Source organism: Hibiscus syriacus, unplaced genomic scaffold (genome assembly GCF_006381635.1).
Source record: "Hibiscus syriacus cultivar Baekdansim isolate YM2019G1 unplaced genomic scaffold, ASM638163v2 tig00116970_pilon, whole genome shotgun sequence".
NCBI classification, from domain to species: Eukaryota; Viridiplantae; Streptophyta; class Magnoliopsida; order Malvales; family Malvaceae; genus Hibiscus; species Hibiscus syriacus.
In genome coordinates this window covers 675964-693024 of record NW_024063494.1, presented here as the reverse complement: position 1 = coordinate 693024, position 17061 = coordinate 675964, and positions in this window count along the sequence as shown.

Genomic DNA, 17061 nt, shown 5'->3' with positions numbered 1-17061 from the left:
TTTCTTTGAATAAATCCTAATCCTTCAATTGTTCCTGAACTTGTTTAGGCTCAATATCTACATAAACATAATTTCCGAGATGATTATCAGTAGCCTAAACATTATAACTTGATGTTAATAACTTAAGCTAGTTTAATGAACCAAAATTCCAATTTTTCTTTAGGGGGTATCGATACCTCCCCCTAGGGTATCGGTACCCTTATAGAAATCTGTAAATTTTGCCCATAAATCACTATTCCTGCACGAAAATTCACTATTCAAACCCGAAAACCATCAACTCTTCACTCAATTCTTCTATTTTAAACCCCTATCATATTATTAAACCAAACTACCATTACATAAACCAACTTATATCCATATAAACCATCTTTAACCTCACAATTCCTTTCTCCCTACAGAATCAAGAATCATACCCAAATTTTCAATATGTTCTAATTTCAATTCTTTCACTTCATATCTCTTAATTCCACTTATGACAAGTCAAATTTGACTTCCACTTATAATTATGAACTCTATTCCAAGATTTCATTCAAGAACTCAAAATCTTTAATCTTCCCTAACTCCTTAATCTTCCTTAAGCTTAGTTATCATCTAATGATCAAAACTTAAATCTTAAATCAACAAATAATCAATTAATTAGAAAACTTACATTTGAGCTTGGAGATACGGGAGGAGGGAGGAGGGAGAAGGGAGAAGGGAGAAGGGAGAAGGGAGAAGGGAGAAGAGTTTGTATATAACTCCCCCCACCCCACGTGCATCATTCATATAAAAAGGGGGAAAATATCTTTCTTGTCAAATGACTATTTTGCCCTTTAATTCCTTTGATAATTACTAACAACTTTCAGGAAATATTTTGAAATATATCATTGAACTATTCAACTATTCTACTTTTATCACCAAATTCTAAAATTTTACAATTTAGCCACTAACCCGGTATTGAGGATGTTACAAATTCAATATAATATTTAAAAGGTTTTAATTATATAATATTTAATTCAATAATATTATCATAGATAATATATTAATTATAATTATGAAAAAATAGGTAAACAATTTGTTTAACAAACATTAATTCTGACAAATATTCATTTGATTCAACCAATCACCAAGTAATTTAATAGAGCAAGTCATTAAATTTCTTAAATGATATTTAGAATTTTAAATATGTGTTTGCAAATAATTAAATCGAGAATCTTCAAACCTACAATTTAACAATATTATCCTATTAGGTTACTTTCTGAATAAATTTATATATTTTTATAAAATATAAAGATGGCATTTTAAAATTTAAAGACAGTAAAGATGAAAAACAAGCAAAGAAAGGAGTGGAGGGTGGGCAGCAACAAAGAATGATGATAATAATAATAATAGAAGAGGAAGAGATAAAAGTGAAGGATAGTGGAGGAAGCGTGACGATGGCTTTCTGCGATCTGATGGTGGTGGCCACTGGCCATGGCTCCTCCACTTATTCCCCTTTGTTTCATGCATTCCATTTTGATTGCTTTCTTTTTTGTTTTGTCTTGTCTTCAACCTCTGGGAAATCCCAAGCAATCTCAATATGCCTTCCAGGAGAATAAGTCGGTATAATTTCACCCCATGTCAAGTACAGGATATTGCCTTCAAACATTACACACATACATCCAGGGGTGTTAGGTTCAAGTAATATGGGATTATCAGGGGAATGAAATGTCATTTTTCCGTTTGGTTGGCAAATATTCTCAACCCCGGTAATCCTTTATTCCCAACAGTGGTATTATGGAGGTATATTACCGAGAATGTGATTACCCCTTCCCTTAGGTATTGTTGGATTATCAGCGTTTTTTACTAAAATGCCCTTAATTTTTTTTCTCAAAAATATCATTCTTCTGTCGTTTAATAATAAAAATTATATGAATGTTAAATTACAAATTTATCCTTAAACTATTTTAGATTTAAAAGAAGTCCATAATTAGAATTTTATATGAAGTTCAGGGGTTAAAATAAAATTTTACTATTTCATTAAACCTATTTATATTTTCAATTTTGTAAAAAAAATTATATAAATTTTATGAATTTAAAATTTTTAAAGAAAATATATAAATTAATTATAGTAATATTATAGTAGAATTCAACTTGTTAAAAAATAAATATATAATAAGGATAATTTGGTAAAATATATATTCAAATAATCTTTTATTACTTTAAACAAACAATGACGATGACAACAACAAAGATAGAGTTAGAAGAAAAGGAGAGAAATTTTGGGAGAAAAATACTTCAATTTTTTTTATTTGAAAATGGGTGAAAAAAAATAAGCCTTCAAAAGATCAAGATTCAAATTAAAAATTAATAAACGGAAGTTAATGTTCGAATTACCAAAATATTATAACCCAAAAACATGTCCAAAATCTTTTTTTTCAAAACCAATGATTGAGATCGAATAAATTGGAACACAAAAGGGACCATCTATGTAGTTTATCCTTTCAATTATGGCAACTTAACAGAATTAGCAGTATGTACCATTTTAGTAGATGAATCAAAATGGACATTCTTAAAGAACATGTGCCCTATTGAAATATTTGCTATATTTTAAGGGGCATTCGTGGCATTATCCCAAGAGAAATTATAAATTTCAAACGGTGCCGTGTAGTATGGGAATTTTATCAGCCACTCTCTGTAGGCGTGTTAATGGGAGTTTGGTCACGAAAAATCAATTTTTTTACTCGATTTAAAAATTTTAATTTAAATTGATTTTGAGTTATAATTTCATAAAATCGAATCAATTTAAAAATTTTGAAGTTCAAATTAAGTTGTAAAATACAATTCGAATAACTCGAAATTTTTAGAGGTCAAATCAAATTTTTTAGTTTCTATTTAAATTTGATTACAAATATTTTATGACCATGTACAATATATATATATATATATTTGTATTTTTTCAGATGTGACTTACACATATCTACAAAGTAAACGGACTCAACACAAACGTGAAAATCAATATACTAAATATTAATAATTTTGAGTTATTTAAATTATATTTTATAACTTGATTTAAAATTGATTTTTTTAATCGATTACAAATAAAAAAAATAAGTTATTCATATTGACAAGACTTGTATTATAATACGTATACTTAAAAAAATTGAGTTTAAAATCAATATATATTATAATAAATTACTCGTTAACTCAAATAAGACAAAAAATTTTAACTTAAACTCTGCCCGACCCTATCGGACGCTCAACCTATGAGTGTTAGTGTTAGATCTATTGATCCATCATTCAAATTTCTTCGGAACAAAAAGAAAGAAATGGCTGGAAACCCAGATCACTTGTCCAGTTTGAGGAACAATTTGTATTTGGGTTCATACCAGATTGCCATCAACAACAGCGATATTCCCCATCTCTCCGCCGATGACGCCGTCGAGCGCGACTGTATCGTCTATCGCTCTTACATCGCTGTCGGCAGCTACCAAAGTATTTCCCACCCTTCCCGCCTTTTTATGTCAATCTCATTTCTTCTCTCTAAACGATTTACAATTTCTGAACATTTGCTATATCCCGTTATCTGGCATGCTTAACCGTATGCCTGATCATTTGATCTCTAGGCTTTTCGGTCCCAGTGTCATAGGTACAGAACGAGTTATTGTGTTTTCAGTTCTACTAAATAGGGTAAAGATTACCTTCCATTATCTAGGACTGGTAAGAGAATAAAAACAGAATGGAAAAGGAAACATTGTGTTGGTTCAAAATTAACAACCGACAGGATTCCATGTTAATCAGGTAAATTAACCATTGTACAGCTTTGTGGATGTTTAAATCCTTTGCTATTTCATGTCAGTCGAAAATTGCCAGTTACCCAGATCCAATGAATCATTCTGCATCCGGACCAATGATACAGCACATGCCAATTTTCTTGTTTCTTCCTTTAATTAAACAGATAGCAAAGGAAGGAGAAGATAGATTGGGATTCTCAATCCATTTTACTGCTTGCAAACAGTCCAAGTCAACAATCAGAACACTTTCCTTTGCCCACCTAGCAGCCTCAAAAACCTGGAATGCTTCAAGGATGGCAGTTAATTCAGAACCTATTATATTTGACAAATCAATAGATCTCGAGAAACAGATGAGAATAGCGCCACTATGGTCTTCAAGTAATCCACCAATTCCGGCCATACCAACATTACCTCTCACAGCCACATCAACGTTAAATTTAAGTTTATCAGAAATATAGTTTTTTCATTGTTTGAAGCAGGGGTGTCCGTTATCGGATATTGGATATTATCCGATCTGAAATTTCGAATCGCTAGAATTGTGATCCTTATTCGATCCGAAATAATCGAATATCTGAAATGTCGGGTCGGATATCCTAAATATCCGAATCAGAATCCGAATATAAACTTTAATATTTTATAAAATAAAATAAAATTTAATATTTTGTGATTTTATACAACATATTTTGTATCTATATTATATATATTTATCAATACATAATTTATCAAACCTGAAAAATGGGAAAAAAATATTAGGGACGAACAAAACTACATATATTGAATATTATAACTTTATTAGAAATATATATATTTTAAATTTTATCTTAAAAATATATTATAAAAATACATGCTATGTGATTAGCACTTAGCATACAACAATAAAACGTGAAAACAAAACTAAAATTGTGGGGGGGGGGGGACGGATCAAAGCTACACGGGTAAGGTTGGTATTTCAGGCTAGGTGTGGGCTGGCTAAGATCACTGAGCCTAGGTAAAAACTTTCAAAGGCCCAATATTTTTGGAATTTTGGCAGGCCGGTTCTGAATTTTTCTTAGCCCGGGATAAAATTAAAAAAATTAGGCCCTAATTTAAAAGGATATTAAAAAATATACAATATAAAATTTTAATTAATTTTTTATTAAATTAAATAAATAATAATTCATTACAATATCAAAAATGTAAAAAACATATTTAAGTATATAAATACTTTTAAAAAACATTGCCTTCGAGCATTTCTTGATGCAAAATCATTGATGATAGTGTCAACATCAATGCTTTCCAACATATTTTTCTCAATATATAACATAGCTAGCCCATTCAATCTTTCTTGTGACATTGTTGACCTCAAGTAATTCTTCAATAATTTCAACTTTGAAAAACTTCTTTCCGCGGATGCTATCGTTACCGACATTGTTAATAAGATTCGATAAGCAATTGAAACATTAGGATAACAATCTCTAGCTTTAACAAACTCAATAACTTCAAGCGCTGACATGAATACATTTGGCAAAGTCAATTGCAACACTTTATTTTCAGAAGAAAAAAAATCATCTGCATCAACATCCGACAAATTATTAAGAGAAAAAATAATCTTAAAATTATTACAACATTATTTTAATAAGCCAATAAGAAATAAGTTTATGGGCACTGCTTTTAATTTAGTTTATTAATATTTATGGGCCTGCTTTTAATTTAGTATATTAATATAGTTTTTTAACGTTATGATGAGAACAATAAGTCAATAAGAAATAAGTTTATGGGTCCTCTTGCATTAATATAAGAAAATAGTATATTAATATTTATGAGTCCTATTTTTAATTTAGTCTATTAAAATATAATAAATTAATATAAATTAAAATTATGGGCCCTGGGCGGGTGCCCCTCTTGCCCCTGCCCCGAGCCGGCCCTGAATTTTAGATAATTCAAAATTAGAATTTATCCGATCTGTATCTAATTTGATTATCCATTTTTCGAATATTCGATCTGAACTATAAAAAAAAAATATCGAATATATGAACTTTTGAATCGAATCAATGGGTCATATTTTTTTCACACCCCTAGTTTGAAGTGGGAGTTCAAGCTGGTTTGCCAAATGACCGCCTAAAGATCAAAGACTGTTGGGTCGCAGAAAAAAAGTCGGTCACTCCCTGTCTTTAATGTTAAGAAAAATAAATTGTTATACGAAGCATTAGTATTAACTTAAAAATATATGTAAAATATGTAAATAAATAATATCGGATTATAATCTATAACTATGGACACATATTTATAAATAATGTTTATTATTATTATAAAATATGACATAAATTAAGTGATCAATTATGTTATAAAGTCATAAGGTATTATAAGTGTTATTGAAATGAAAGTGTAAATACTATTAAAGTTATATTTATAATTCGATGACGGACAGAGTTATAAGTATAGACAATAATTGATTCTTAAATCAGTTATATAAATGGGTTATGGTCCCCAAGAAATAGACAATCTCATATTTACTCTTATCCCGTCACAGAGTTTATGCTTAAGTAAACTCTATCTTCTTGGAAGATTACAACTTATCAATTAATTTAGGTATGCTTCGGCATCTAGTATTTATTTTATTCTTAATGATTTGACATGATTATATTCTGATTAATTTCATATCTATTATGATTTAGTTCTAACAAAGAATCGATTAACCGTGTTGTGATATTATTTACTACTTTAGAAATGAATCCGTTTTGACGTGTGTAATCGTTACAATGGACGAATGTTTTTTCCCCAAAGTTATCACGATTCTCTAAAATTCGTACACACGAAAGATGAAATATACTTTGACGGTTCTATTATTCTCTCTAAACTCATAATTAAAGTTAAAAAATGCCATGAAAACATTAAGAGAAAGAATAGTGTTTTAAATCAAATATTTACTTAAAACGTATCAAAATGAGAATCCTTGCTCATTATTTTTATAATCTAAATAATTAGTACAAAAGAGAGATTTTATTCAATAGTATTAAAATGCCATTTAAATTTAATTTAAATGATACTAAAAATAATTTAATTCTGAACATTAATAACATACAATGCATATCAAATTTGTTCAATATTCATACTTAATCTACATATAATGAAATCAAGACATAAACGTCCCACTCAAGGTTTATGTTTCATTCGTGCCTTGTTCGAAAAGTAAACGAAATGGTCTAACGTGGAGAAGTTTGGTCTGGCGCGTGAACGACACGGCACGTGCACGCGGCTGCTCTGCTCTGCTCTGCTCGATCAGCCCTTTCCACTATCACCACTTGCTCTCTGGCAAAAAGCTGGCATCCAATTACTGGACATAGTTATTTTTCAATTAAATTAAATAAAATTAAATTTTAGAAAAAGTAATACTCCCATAATCTTAAATCTAATCCAAGTTTAATTTAAGCGAATATGATGACAAGACGTGTAGAAATGATATGGAAAGTTGAAAGTGTGATCTGATCTTATCTTCTTTCGTAAGTTATATCCGCCACCTAATATATTAATATTAAACTTGCTTCCTTGAGTAAAAAAAAATTCCAACCATTTACGCCGTACTTTCCACGTCCTCTCGGTTTCAGCCGCATCCACCTTTGTTTCCCAATATGGATTTTGTTGCTTGTTTAGTACTATTGTAATAAAATTAAGGGCGTTTTTACCCCCAAAAAAAAGCATCCCAACGATGAAATATTAAATGACAGACGCTATTTTTTAAAATATTATTGATTTAACATCTATTCCGACAAAATACGGATTATAAAGCATGACTTCGCGGGGTTATATTTGAGATGACACCACGATAGAAAGACACGAATCAAGAGACGCATCTTCGTAGGATTCAGTCCGAGTTGGCAAAAAACGCATATCATAATCCACACATTTCATTTAAATCTAATCGTTCACTATAAATATTGTCCAATCATCCATCTATCTCCCCCTTCCCCTCTAAATACCTCCTCCCTTTCAACACTCGCATTACAAACGAAAATATTATTTTTCTTTCTTCTATTTATCCTTCAATCAAGTTTTAAGATGATAATTTTTTATAATATTATAATCATTCAATAGTTTATAATTTTATCATATTTTATTGTACTAATTTTTTTTATTTTTTACAGTTATAAAGTGACAGGTGGGTTGTTACATTTATATGAGAATCATATCTCGAATTATTTTTTCGATACAGTAATAATTTTAAAATATGTTATTTTATTTATTATGAATATTTTATGTAGTTATTTTTTAGTATTAGTTTATATTTTAATTTGTATATTGTTTATTTTAATTAGGTGAATGGTCGTATATTAGATCAATTTATTCGTAACGTTAAGTTAGAGATATTGAGTTGTGTCTGGTCGTATTTAGTTGCGGCTGGATTCGGTGACATAGCAAAATATGAAGGGCATTGTAACCTTGAACCCAACATTATTCCTGCACTGATTCAGAGATCGAGACTAGAGACACACATTTCATCTTCAATGTAGAGACTGCACTATTACGCTGGAGGATGTTTCCATACATTTTGTGCTTTTGGTGGATGGGGATATTATTTTTGGTGTGGCAGATGATGATTGACATTCTTTGTTTGAGGAGTATCTTGGAGGTATCCCGCCTAATTTTAATGGTGGTCAAATACAGTTATCATGGTTGGCTACAAATTTTTGACAGTTGAGCGAAGACTATTCCGAGGAACATGCTAAAATATTTGCCCGAGCTTGCATATTACAACTCATAAAAGGGATCTTCATGCCCGATAAATCTCATAACCAAGTCATTGTGGTGGATGGGGATATTTTTGGTGTGGCAGATGATGATTGACATTCTTTGTTTGAGGAGTATCTTGGAGGTATCCGCCTAATTTTAATGGTGGTCAAATACAGTTATCATGGTTGGCTACAAATTTTGACAGTTGAGCGAAGACTAGTCCGAGGAACATGCTAAAATATTTGCCCGAGCTTGCATATTACAACTCATAAAAGGGATCTTCATGCCCGATAAATCTCATAACCAAGTTCATTGTCTGTAGTTACGTCACGTCGTAGATTTTTGAGTTGCCAGCTTATTCAGTTGGGGCTCCGCGATTTTGGCAGCTCTGTATAGAGAAATGTGTCGGGTAACTGATTATCGCAAAAATGCTATCGCCGGATGTCTCATTCTTCCACAGTCCTAGGTGTGGTATCAAGTGCCCTTTTATGTCTGGTTGTAAAAAACCCGTTAGTCTTCCCGTTATTGTTTATGTAATTTCAATATTGAGTTTGTATATAAATAATTTGTGAGTATATAATGAAACTTTTTTACACTGAATAGGTGGTTCTATATTAGGGAAATCATTGTGATATACCAAACAAATTGAAAGAAATTTGGATACTTATTGATCAAAAGGCTGGTACAGATGTATGTATTTAAATTTTATTATTTACCTTTAAATATCATTATATAATTAGAATATTATTTTGATAAGAAGTATATATATTTGTTTTAGTTTCAATAGGCTCCTTATTGTACAGAAGTAATGAGGCATTGCATCACATCACACTTGAGTGGCCCATTAGATGTATGGATAGTGGCAGTCCTTCTGATATGTTATGATATTGTCGAGTGACATCTTACTGACCGCGTGCTCCGCCAATTTGATTTCGTACAATCTATTCAAGAAGCACCTAGAAATCTCGACAATATGCATAACGTCAATAGACGAGACAAAAAGATGTCAACTAGCTGATGAAGCACAACGAGTAGGTAATGATCTAGGAGGATCGAAGTGAACGTATTCTTTGTACAAAGTTGATTTATATCGATCGTTATTCTGTTACGGATGACTATTATCAATGGTTCAACAGGAACGAGAAGTCGTTCCTACTTTCTGAGAATCACGGGGTATGAGCATTCATAAGCGTAGAGAAAAACGTCCACCATCACAATATCTCGTCCTCCGACTCGTGAACGGAAAGCAAAAGCTTCCGGATCGTCCTCAGTTGCAGCACCAAAACCATCACAACAGCTACCGTCTACACTAGTTTATATTATGTAGTTGTTTCAGATGCCACCACAACCATTTCAGATGCCACCGCAACATTTCAGATGCCATCGCAACTACTTCAGATGGCACAACAATCATTTTCGATGCCACCGCAACCATTTCAGACGCCACAACCGCAGGGTTTTATGACACCTCCTAGAGGATATACTCTAATGCTTATAGATCCAGCGTGGTATTCATATGCAACTTATTTGGCAGGCGATGCTTCACCAGAGACACGGACAACTGTGACTCAATTTTCACATTCATCGATGTCGATGTTTTCGCAGTTTTCATAGTTTTATATGAGCTGTGGGATGGTTAGTCATACATCTTCAGGGCCCTTATTTTATGAAAGTGTTACATCGTTATTAATCCCTAATCAACAAAATGTAGTTGCTATTGCTGGTGATGATGAGAGTGATGAGGAAGAGCAACTTATACGAAGAAATCCTCATCGAAATAGACAGTCACCGCCCTATGGATGACATTCAAGACACAAACATCGATAGACTTGTTTTTATTTATTTTGTTTATTAATGTTTTTATTTAATTATGTACTTTTTATTTATTTTGCTTCTTAATATTTTTATTTAATTATGGACTTTTTATTTATTTTGTTTATTATTGTTTTTATTATTTAATTATTCGAATTGTAACGTTTGTATTTAATGTTATTTTTTGTTTTAATTATTTAGTTTGTAATGTTTTATTTAACTTGATTATCACATCACTTGAGTAGCACATTAATTAAAAACACAAAAATGAAATAACACAAACTGAGGCTTCATAAACAAAAATTACGTCGTCACAACATCAACGGTTACGTGATGATAAAATATATGTACATTTTTTTTATTGTGGCCTAGGTTTCTACAATGCCCACATCTTTTATTTTCTTTGTACGTCTCTCGAATATACATATCACAATGAATTCGAGTAGATTTTGGACAACATGCCTCCCTTAATAATGACGGATTTGGTACAATCGGAAGCCAATTTTGAACCTCATATAGGTCTTTCTTATTACCTATGAGGGGAACTCAAATTCATATACCTTAAATACTTCTAAAAGTAAGTATACGGGATCCACAAAACGGTTATAGTCTTGACGAATATATGAGCAAGTTGTTGTGATATGGGAGCATGTATACTTCAGAGCTTGAAAAACCCGCAGTCACACCACTTGTCTTGTAGATTAACTCAGAATGAGCTAGCTTCAATCTCTTGAAAAGGTCATGGCATTTCTATGGCACGAAGTAATTCATGGTTTCGAGAGAAGCTTGTTACATATATTCCATTTGATGCAAAAATTCTTTGTTGTAGATCTGCAACTAATCTTGGGTGATAAGTATGGTTGTTTTGCATCCAAGTTAGAGCTTGTCCCCCGAGTTTGGCAAAAAAACACTCATAAATGAAAATAAGTCATTTTAACCAAAGTTCTTACTAGTAAATGACGCCCCCTTTAAGGTCGAATTGATAGCCTCAGTCAAGTTGGTCGTCATGTTTCCATATCGATATCTATCAACGTATGTATTTGTCCACATTTCTTTTTTGATGTGGCTGATGTAATTGTACCCTCTATCATTTTTTTCCTCGCAAATCTTGAAACATGGACTCAAATGTTTGAGGTAATAGTTCGTAACATGACGCCAAATGTAGTACTTACTATTAAGTTCCCAAAAAAAATGAAAATGATTGACAAGTGAAATTAGGCATTGTGACATACCCATATGCACAAATAATTGGCGCTCATCTTTATTCTTAAACTTTTTCATGATAATTTGCAGCAATATGTCGGATACATTACTGATGTTGGACATACCATGAACTGCATACACTTCAAAAAATTTGGCATACATTTGTGTATCAGCGTTTGAATGTTGATTTTGAGCATCAACCATCATAGCAACATTGTCATCGTTGGAGAGTTCAAACGTTGTATAAGTTAACGAAAATAGTGCAGTTGGAAATATGTACTGAAGTGAGGACAATCTTCTAGTACTTTTGACATGAAACTTTCTTGAAATTTTAGTCATCGTGTAACATCCTCCATACCGGGTTAGTGATCAAATTATAAGATTTAAAAATTTAGTGATCAAATTGGATAAATTTAAAAGTTCAAAGAATTGATTGAAATGTTTTGTGTAGGAGCAATTAGCAAAAAAGGAGGAACTAAAGGGGTAAATAAGTCTTTTAATAAGGGAAGCAATTAAATATTACTTTTGAAGGGATATTTTAATACCCACGTGGAAGACAATTAGGGAAAACCAAAGTTCCAGATTTATCTTCTTCTTCATTCTTCTTCTCCATCGTGAAGCCAAGCTAAAGGTTAGTTTTCTTGTTGATCAAATTCTTGATGAATTTAAGGTTGCTTATTGATCATTAGATGATAACTAAGCTTAAGGAAAGCTTAGGTTATCTTAAAATCAAAAGATGATGGAGTTAGGAAGGATTAAAGAAAGGAAATAGAAAAGTGAAATCTTGGAATAGAGTTCGTAATAAGAATTGGAAGTGGGATTTGACTTGTCATCAATCTAATTAAGGAATAGGAAGTGTTAGAATTATATTAAGAACATGTTGGAATTTGAGTGAGATTCTTAAATTCTATATGGAGAATTGGATTTCTATGTTTTAGAGGTATGGAATGGATAATAATTAGTTTAAGTAAGAGTATGAAAGTTAGGGATATAAAAGGAGGTGAATTATTGTAACACCCCAACCCGTACCCGACTCGAATACAAGTCCGAGGTGTCACATTGACTTTTCAAACTTTGACTCTTTTGAAAAACAGAGGAATTTAAAACTTTGTTTAAAGCAAAATACGTTAATTTACATAAAAATGACCACAAAATATAAACTTCGTCAGAGTACTCGTAATTAACGACTTATTACATGCCAACACTCTATACACACCAAAATACATACTTTGTCGATTACTTTTGATCTGATCTTCTAGTAATAATATTGTCCTTGCCAATTCTATTCTTCCTCTTCTCGTTTCTTGGTACCTACGTGTAAATCACTTACACGCTAAGTCATAGACTTAGTGAGGCAATAAATAAACATTTAACAACCAATTCATGAATATATATTCTTATCATTTGATCATGACATTTCAACATTCATGTATCTATTACACGATAACATATATATAAGCATGTCATGTACATGTAAAACTTACCTTTTTGTGCCACTTTCGCTTTAATTTATCTTTCAATGATATTGCCCATGTATATTATTGAGAATAGAGGTAGGTGAGTACACTGAGGTTGTGCACACATATGCTGTCACCACAGCTCGTATAAATGTCCCGAAGGACCTATCATCCCGAAGGATGTCATCTGTGTTCCGAAGGACCTGTCATCCCGAAGGATGTAATCTGTGTCCCGTAGGACCTATCATATGTCTTATAGGACATATGTAACCCTCGACTCTTGGCATGCCAACTATACCTATAACTCTCGTGTCATATACTATGGGCATTTATTATGAATACATTTCTCATCACTTGTTCTTTCTCTTCTGTCACATACCACATGTATGTGTAACCATATATTTCATATCATATCACATATTGCATATTCATATGTCATTTCATATATTCACATAGCTTATTTTATTTCACATTGGTCATATCTCATAGCATATATCACATATGCATATAATCATATATATCATATCATGTATCTTATGTTTCATGCTCTTATGTTTATGCATATCATGTATTCATGTACATATAAGAATCACATATCAAATAACATTTTAGGAGTCACTTCTTACCATAGTAACTCCATCATTGGCTCATCGTAAGCTAATGTTCGTTTAATAATATAAGTACAATTAAAATTGCACTCACCTTAGCTTTGCTTTGATTCGATTATAATCCTTTGATTATTCCAGAACTTGTTTAGGCTCAATATCTACATAAATATATCATTTCAAAACAACTATCAGAAGCCTAAACTTTAAACTTGATGTTAATAACTTAAACCGGTTTAATGAATCAAATTCCATTTTTTCATTTAGGGGGAATCGATACCCCCCAAGGGGGAATCTGTTCCCCATGCACATACTGGAATTTTCGTCCAAGAGGGGGAATCGATTCCCTTCATAGGGTATTGGTTCCCTATACCCAGAAATTGTATTTTAACCCCGAAAATCATCAATTCTTCACTTAATTCTTCTATTTTAAACCCCTGTCATGTCATTAAACTCAACTACCATTACTTAAACCAACTTATATCCATGAAAATCATCTATAACTTCAAAATCCTATCCTTCATATGTAATTCAAGAATCATACTCAAATTTCAATATGTTCTACATACAATTCTAACACTTCTATCTTCTTATTCTCATAGATGACAAGTCAAATTCAACTTAAAATTTAACTTATCAACTCTATTCCATGATTTCATATAAAAACTCGTTTTCTTAAATCTCTTATAACTTCTTCATGTTTTGATTATAAGACAACATAAGCTTTCCTTAAGCTTAGTTATCATCTAATGATCAAAACCTAATCTTCAATTTAACAAATAACCAACAAATAGAAAACTCACCTTATGCTCTGCACGTTGGAGAAAAAGAAGGTAAGAAGAATAAGAGTTTTCTAAATACTCTCCCCCAATGTTTATCTCTTCATAAAGAGATAACAAAATATCTTTCATGTTAAATGACCATTTTGCCCCTTAATTCCTTTGATAATTACTAATTATTTTCAGGAAATATTTCCGAACAAATCATTACACTATTCAAATATCTTACTTTAATCAACACATTCTGAAGTTTTATAATTTAGTCACTAACCCGTATTTTGGGATGTTACAAATCTCTCCCCCTTAAGAAAATTCGTCCTCGAATTTTCATTGTACAAAGAGATGGCGTTTATTGAATCTTCATGTCCTCTTCACGTTCCCACGTCGCTTCTTCCACCTTGTGATTTCTCCACAACACTTTGACTAATGGAATAGTCTTGTTCCTTAATTGCTTGACTTCGTGAGCCAATATTTGAACAGGTTCTTCCCCATAAGTCAAATCTGATTGAACTTCGATATCTTCAGTAGTCACAATATGAGATGGATCGGATCGATATTTCCTAAGCATGGAGACATTAAAGACGTTGTGGATTTTCTCCATTCCAGGTGGCAAAGCCAATTGATATGCCACTGGTCCTACTCTCTTAACGATTTCATATGGTCCAATAAACCGAGGACTTAATTTTCCTTTACGTCCAAATCTCAATACTTTATTCCACGGAGACACTTTCAAGAAAACTTTATCTCCGATTTGAAACTCAATTTCTTTCCTTTTTAAATCAGCATATGATTTCTGTCTATCAGCTGCAACTTTCAGATTATTCTGAATGACTTGGACTTTCTCTTCCATTTCTTGAATCAACTCAGGACCAATAACTTCTCGATCTTTAAGTTCATACCAATTCAAGGGTGTACGACATCTTCTCCCATATAAAGCTTTATAGGGAACCATTTTGATGCTTGACTGATAACTATTGTTGTATGCAAATTCAGCAAGTGGCAAATATTTTTCCCACGATCCTTTAAATTCAATAACACAAGCTCTTAACATATCCTCCAGAATTTGGATAGTTCGCTCAGACTGACCATCTGTCTGAGGATGAAACGCTGTGCTAAAATTCAGTCTTGTGCCCAATGATCCATGTAAAGACTTCCAAAATCGTGACGTGAATCTAGGATCCCGATCAGAAACTATGGAAACAGGTACACCATGTAACCGTATAATCTCTCTGATATACAACTCAACATATTTATCCATAGAGAAATCAGTTCGTACCGGAATAAAATGAGTTGACTTAGTCAACCTGTCTACAATCACCCATATTGAATCTCTTTTGTTCGGAGTTAAAGGCAACCCCGTCACAAAATCCATTGTTACATTCTCCCATTTCCATTGAGGAATTGAAATTGATTGTAACAGTCCCGACGGAACCTGATGCTCAGCCTTAACTTGCTGACAAATCAAACATTTTGATACAAATTCCGTAATGTCTTTCTTCATTCCCAGCTACCAATATCGACTCTTGAGATCCATATACATTTTGTTTCCTCCTGGTTGCATCGTCAATGGACTACAGTGAGCTTCCATTAATAAATCATTCTTTAATTCATTAACATCTGGAATCACTAGCCTCCCTTGATAATATAAGTTCCCATTAGTTTTCATCTTATAATCTGTACATTCTCCATTATTTATTTGCTGCAACTTCTTTGAACACTTTTCATCTTTAGCTTGCAATTCTTTAATTCGATCTAACCATAATGGTTTGATAGTCAATTTCGCACAAATCGCACCATCTCCGCCTAATGATAGTTTAGCATCCATAGCTCGTAAGGCTGCAAACGTCTTTCGGCTTAAGGCATCCTCTACCACGTTTGCCTTTCCGGGATGGAAATCAATCACAACATCATAATCTTTGAGAAATTCCACCCATATTCTCTGTCTTAAATTCAACTCTTTCTAGGTCATCAAGTACTTTAAACTCTTATGATCTGTATACAAGTAGCATTTTTCACCATACAAGTAGTGATGCCAGATCTTAAGAGCAAATACTACTGCAGCCATCTCCAGATCGTGTGTTGGATAATGCTTCTCATGCGACTTTAATTGTCTCGAAGCATAGGCCACCACCTTGTCTTCTTGCATTAACACACATCCCAAGCCATTATGAGACGCATCACTATACACTACAAAATCCTTGCCAGACTCAGGTTGAACTAGCACTGGAGCTTCTGTAAGAATGTTCTATAACTTTTCAAAGCTCTCTTGACATTCTTGAGTCCAAACAAATTTTACTTCCTTTTTCAACAGTTTAGTTAGAGGTAAAGCTATGATCGAAAAGTTTTTAACGAACCTTCGATAATAACCAGCTAACCCCAGAAAACTTCGAACTTCTGTCACATTCTTTGGAACTTCCCACTCCAGAATAGCTTTAATCTTTTGAGGATCCACTAGAACTCCTTCTGCAGAAATTACATGTCCAAGAAATGTCACTTCATTCAACCAAAATTCACATTTAGAGAATTTAGCATAAAGTTTCTTATCTCGTAAATTCTGCAAGACAATCCTCAAATGAGAACTATGGTTTTCCTCTGACTTTGAATATATTAAAATATCATCAATGAAAACCACCATAAACTAATCCAAATAGGGTTGAAAAATTCTATTCATTAGATCGATGAAAGCAGCTGGTGCATTCGTAACTCCAAACGGCATCACTATAAACTCATAGTGACCATATCTTGT